Here is a 6,000-nt window from a genome sequence, read left to right on the forward strand (position 1 = left end):
CCACTATGAACCGCTGGTCCAGAAATTGGGGTGACTCAAACGGAAAGTTCAGGATATGGGCGAGCTGATGGATACCCTCACTAGGTACGCCGAGGCCGATGATACCAAGGATCCCGGCGAGGATGGTAAGGGTAACTCGCCCAAGAAGGGCGATTCAACCAAAAACCACACCCGCCTCCAAGGCCGCAATCGTCACAACCAGGGGACCAATAGCAAGCGTAGGCCACAGGAGGAGCCCTCGGATCTGGTTGCCAACACCAATGCCAATGACGGCAAAAAGAAGAATCGAGGCTTCAGTGGGAAAAGGCCGCGTAATTACGAAGAGCTACTCAAAGGCCCTTGCCCGCACCACGCCACGGCCGACGGACCGACGGGCCACTCTTGGGAGAACTGTTTCGTGATGCGAGAATTTCGGGCCGAGGCAATCAAGAAGAGCCAAAATGAAGATCCGAACCGTCGCCAGGACCAACTCGCCGCGCCCAGTCAAAGGCACAACCCCTTCGGCGGTTTTCCCGAACAAGAGGCACAGGGGGGCCCGTAGCCAGGCGGCGGCCAGTACCCGGTGCACCACCAACGGCAGTACAACCCGCCGGGAGTTTTCCAGCAGCCGCCCCCACAGGGGGCTCCGCAGGACCAGGATGACCACGGGGGCTTCCGCAACAATCCTAAACAGCTAAGTAATGGGCAGTACCATGTTTTCACCACTAATACTCGTGATAAAAAGGTAAATCACCGGGCGTACAACGTAGTCGAGCCGGCAGTTCCCAGATATCTCCACTGGTCCGAACAGACCATAACATGGAGCAGAGAGGATCACCCGCCGAGAATAGATAACCCGGGCGACCTGGCATTAGTCGTGGCTCCCCAAGTGGGGGGCTACACTCTATCGAAAGTACTAATGGATGGTGGCAGCAGCATTAATATCCTATACTTCGACACCTTCCGGAGGATGAATCTATTAGAGAAAGACTTGATGCCTTCAACCACGGTCTTCCACGGCATCGTCCCGGGCAAATCGGCTTATCCCATAGGCCGGGTCAGGCTCTCAGTAGCGTTTGGAACTGCGCAGAATTACAGGTCGGAGTCTCTGGTCTTCGAGGTGGTCAAACTAAAAAGCCCGTACCATGCGCTGTTCGGGCGACCGGCTTACGCTCGCTTCATGGCCCGCCCGTGCTACGTCTACCTCAAGCTCAAGATACGTGGTCCTAAAGGGCCCATCACGATTGACGGAGATAGAAGAATCGCAAGGGAGTGTGAGGAAGGAGACGCGGCCTATGCGGAAGTCGCCTGCGCGGCGGAAGAGCTCAAAAACCATCGGGCCAATGTTGACCCGACAGACATGTCACCACTCAAGAAGCCGACTACAGATTCCGAGTCGCCCCTCAAGTTCAAACCAACGGATGACACGAAGACAGTCGACTTCGTCCCTGGCGATTTATCCAAGCAGTTTACCATTGGAACGGGTCTGGACCCCAAATAGGAAAGCGCGCTCATCGAATTCATCCGTGAGAATCGGGACATCTTCGCATGGAAGCCCTCTGACATGCCGGGTGTACCGAGAGAATTCGCTGAGCACCATCTTAATATTGACCGAAAATGCAAACCTGTCCAACAATACCTTCGCAGGTTTAACGAGGAGCGACGGAAGGCGATTGGAGAGGAAGTCGCCCGTCTTTTAGCCGCCGGGTTCATCGTGGAAGTCTTTCACCCCAAATGGCTAGCTAACCCGGTTTTAGTACTCAAGAAGAATGGCACGTTCCGTATGTGTATTGACTATACGGACCTCAATAGAGCTTGTCCCAAGGATCCTTTTGCTCTTCCCCGCATCGACCAAATCATTGACTCGGTGGCGGGATGCGAACGATTGTGCTTTTTGGACGCCTATTCAGGTTATCATCAGATCAAAATGGCTGTGGAAGATCAGGAGAAGACCGCCTTCATAACCCCCTTCGGGGCCTTTTGCTATGTGTCCATGCCGTTCGGGCTCAAGAGCGCAGGGGCGACTTACCAACGCTGCATCCAGAATTGTCTTCATAACCAAATTGGCCGCAACGTTCATGCCTATGTTGACGACATTGTGATCAAGACCCGCCGGGAGGAGACACTTCTGGAAGACCTTAAGGAAACCTTTGATAATTTACGGGTATATCGGATGAAGCTAAATCCTACCAAGTGCGTTTTCGGCGTCCCTGCGGGAAAACTACTAGGTTTCTTGGTATCGGAGCACGGCATCGAGGCTAACCCGGACAAAATTGAAGCGGTTACTTCCCTCGGCAAGCCGACGAATGTTAATCAAGTTCAGCGATTGGCGGGTCGCATTGCGGCTCTCAGTCGTTTCGTGAGCCGCCTCGGAGAAAAGGCGATTCCTCTTTATCAATTGTTGAGAAAGTCCGACCGATTCGTATGGACAGAGGAGGCTGACGAGGCATTTCAGGCCTTGAAACATCAATTGGTTAACCCGCCAGTCCTGGCGGCCCCGACGGAAAAGGAGCCTATGCTCCTGTATATCGCCGCGAATTCCAAAGCGGTCAGCGTGGCTGTGGTCGTCGAAAGAAAGGAGGAAGGAAAGGAATACCCGGTGCAACGCCCGGTGTACTTTATCAGTGAGGTGTTAACTCTTTCCAAACAGCGATACCCAGATTGGCAGAAACTGGTCTATGGGGTGTTCATGGCGAGTCGAAAGCTTAAACATTATTTCCAGGAACACCCGATCACCGTGGTCAGTTCCGCGCCCCTCGGTGACGTCATCCAAAACCGCGAGGCAACAGGGCGAATCGCCAAATGGGCAATAGAACTTGGGTCGCATCACATACAATATACCCCCCGCACGGCCATCAAGTCCCAGGCACTAGTTGATTTCGTCAACGGTTGGACGGAGCTTCAGGCTCCGGAAGATCGGCTTGACCTTACCTATTGGACTATTTATTTTGATGGATCCAGGCAGTTGGAGGGCTCGGGGGCAGGTGTGGTGTTGATATCCCCTCAAGGAGGTAAGTTCTGCTACGTTCTCCGGCTCATGTTCCCTTGCACAAATAATGCGGCAGAATATGAAGCTCTGCTTCACGGTTTGCGACTGGCAAAAGAGATGAACCTAACCCGAGTCAGATGCTTTGGGGATTCAGATTTGGTGGCGCAACAGGTTTCGGGCACCTGGGACTCTCGAGATCCTATGATGGCGGCTTACAGGCGAGCTGTATCTGACGTGGCGAGCTATTTTCACGGGTACCAGGTTGATCATGTCGATCGGCGACTCAACGAAGCAGCTGATGCCCTCTCGCGACTCGGTTCACAGAGAAAACCGGTCCCCCCTAATGTTTTCTTGGATGTCTTGCATAAACCCTCTGTGACTGTACCCACGGAGGAGGAATTGGCGATACCAGATCCCGAGTCTCAGCTTGTGGCGGCTCTCCATGTCACTCCGGATTGGGCTCTTCCTTATCTGGCTTATCTCGCTCGAGGCGAGTTACCCACTGATGAAGTTTTGGCTCGCCAGATTGTTCGGCGTAGCAAGTCCATGGTCATCATTAATGGCGAGCTATATAAACGAAGTGCTTCAGGGGTCTTTCAGCGGTGCGTCTCTTCCGAGGAAGGATGCATAATCCTAAATGACATCCATTCTGGGGATTGCGGGCATCACGCGAGGTCATGTTCTTTGGTATCAAAAGCCTTTCGACATGGTTTCTTCTGGTTGACGGCTCACGCAGATGCAGAAGATATAGTACGGCGGTGTGAGGGGTGCCAACGATATGGGAGACAGGCTCATGTGCCGGCTCAAGAATTGAGGATGATTCCCATTACTTGGCCTTTCGCGGTCTGGGGGCTGGACATGGTCGGTCCCTTTAAGATGTCCTCCAACAAGAAAACTCACTTATTGGTGGCGGTTGATAAGTTCACTAAATGGATTGAGGCGGAACCTGTTGGGGCTTGCGATGCGGAGACTGCGGTCAAATTTCTGAAAAAGCTGATTTTCCGTTTTGGATATCCACACAGTATTATCACGGATAATGGTACTAACTTGTCCCAAGGAGCGATGCTGGATTTTTGTCGCCGTGAACATATCCGGCTTGATATTTCTGCAGTTGCTCACCCGCAGTCAAACGGGCAAGCAGAGCGGGCGAATCAGGAAGTCCTACGAGGGATTAAACCTCGCCTCATGGTTCCCCTGGAAAGAACTCCAGGGTGTTGGGTTGAGGAACTACCTTCGGTATTATGGAGCATCCGGACCACCCCGAATAGATCCACGGGGTTCACGCCTTTCTTTTTGGTCTATGGAGCAGAAGCTGTCCTTCCTACCGACATAAGACATGATTCTCTTAGAGTCGCCGCATATGTGGAGCAAGATAATGAGTTAGCGCGTCAGGATTCCTTGGATGCCTTGGAAGAGGCGCGTGACTTAGCGGCGGCTCGTTCAGCTATCTATCAACAAGATCTGCGGCGTTATCATAGTCGCCGGGTTAAGAGTCGGGCTTTCCAGGAGGGCGACTTGGTACTTCGTCTGATACAAGATCGGGCAGGCATGCACAAGCTCTCGCCCCCTTGGGAAGGGCCTTTCGTCGTCAGCAAGAACCTCCGCAATGGCTCTTACTACTTGATGGATCTTCGGCCTGATCGACCGACTACGGAGGCTGAGTCAACTCACCCTTGGAATATTGCCCATTTGCGGCCTTACTACACTTGAGTTCTTAAAAACTCCATGCTTTGTAAGTTTTTCAGTTTCATTATAAAGTAATAAAATGCTCCCCGACTTGGGGGCTTCTTCCTTAAAAACGAGCAATTTGTGTCATCCTGTTGCGACCTTATGAGCCGACAGAACATGCATTTAGGGTGGGTGCACGAGCTTTTTGACTCGCCTCCCCCTGTCGCGACCGTATGAGCCGACGAAAACTGCATTTAGGGTGGGTGCACGAGCTTTCTGACTCGCCTCCCCCTGTCGCGACCGTATGAGCCGACGAAACCTGCATTAAGGGTGGGTGCATGAGCTTTTTGACTCGCCTCCCCCTGTCGCGACCGTATGAGCCGACGAAACCTTCATTAAGGGTGGGTGCACGAGCTTTTTGACTCGCCTCCCCCTGTCGCGACCGTATGAGCCGACGAAACCTTCATTAAGGGTGGGTGCACGAGCTTTCTGACTCGCCTCCCCCTGTCGCGACCGTATGAGCCGACGAAACCTGCATTAAGGGTGGGTGCACGAGCTTTTTGACTCGCCTCCCCCTGTTGCGACCGTATGAGCCGACAAAACCTGCATTTAGGGTGGGTGCACGAGCTTTCTGACTCGCCTCCCCCTGTCGCGACTGTATGAGCCGACGAAACCTGCATTAAGGGTGGGTGCACGAGCTTTTTGACTCGCCTCCCCCTGTCGCGACCGTATGAGCCGACGAAACCTTCATTAAGGGTGGGTGCACGAGCTTTTTGACTCGCCTCCCCCTGTCGCGACCGTATGAGCCGACGAAACCTTCATTAAGGGTGGGTGCACGAGCTTTCTGACTCGCCTCCCCCTGTCGCGACCGTATGAGCCGACGAAACCTGCATTAAGGGTGGGTGCACGAGCTTTTTGACTAGCCCCCCCTGTTGCGACCGTATGAGCCGACGAAACCTGCATTACTGGTGTTAAGGTTTGAACTTGGAGATTTTGATCCTTACTGCATATTCGTTGAAACTATTTGTAGTTCTTTTGTTTTCACAGATAATGTGTTCAAGGTTTCATCCATGGCGGATTAAGCATTGCAGGAGATTCTTATAAGGATTAACAAAATATTTCAAACCGCCTCAAAAGCGGTATAAGGGTTTTCTTGCAGAAGATGTCGTCGAAAGATAGTACCGACTATTACATGGCTCTTGGGCCAAATTCAAGAAAGGTCTACTTCCCTAAATCCTGGCGCGAGCTTTGACCGGCTTCGATTTGTAAATCGCCCAAGACCCAATTGCACTTGGACAAAGAAGCAAAATCATCTTCATCGGTCAAGATGGATGCCAGGTCTGCTTCCCAGTCGAAGGGGTTCT

Source organism: Hordeum vulgare, chromosome 1H, assembly GCF_904849725.1.
Source record: "Hordeum vulgare subsp. vulgare chromosome 1H, MorexV3_pseudomolecules_assembly, whole genome shotgun sequence".
NCBI classification, from domain to species: Eukaryota; Viridiplantae; Streptophyta; class Magnoliopsida; order Poales; family Poaceae; genus Hordeum; species Hordeum vulgare.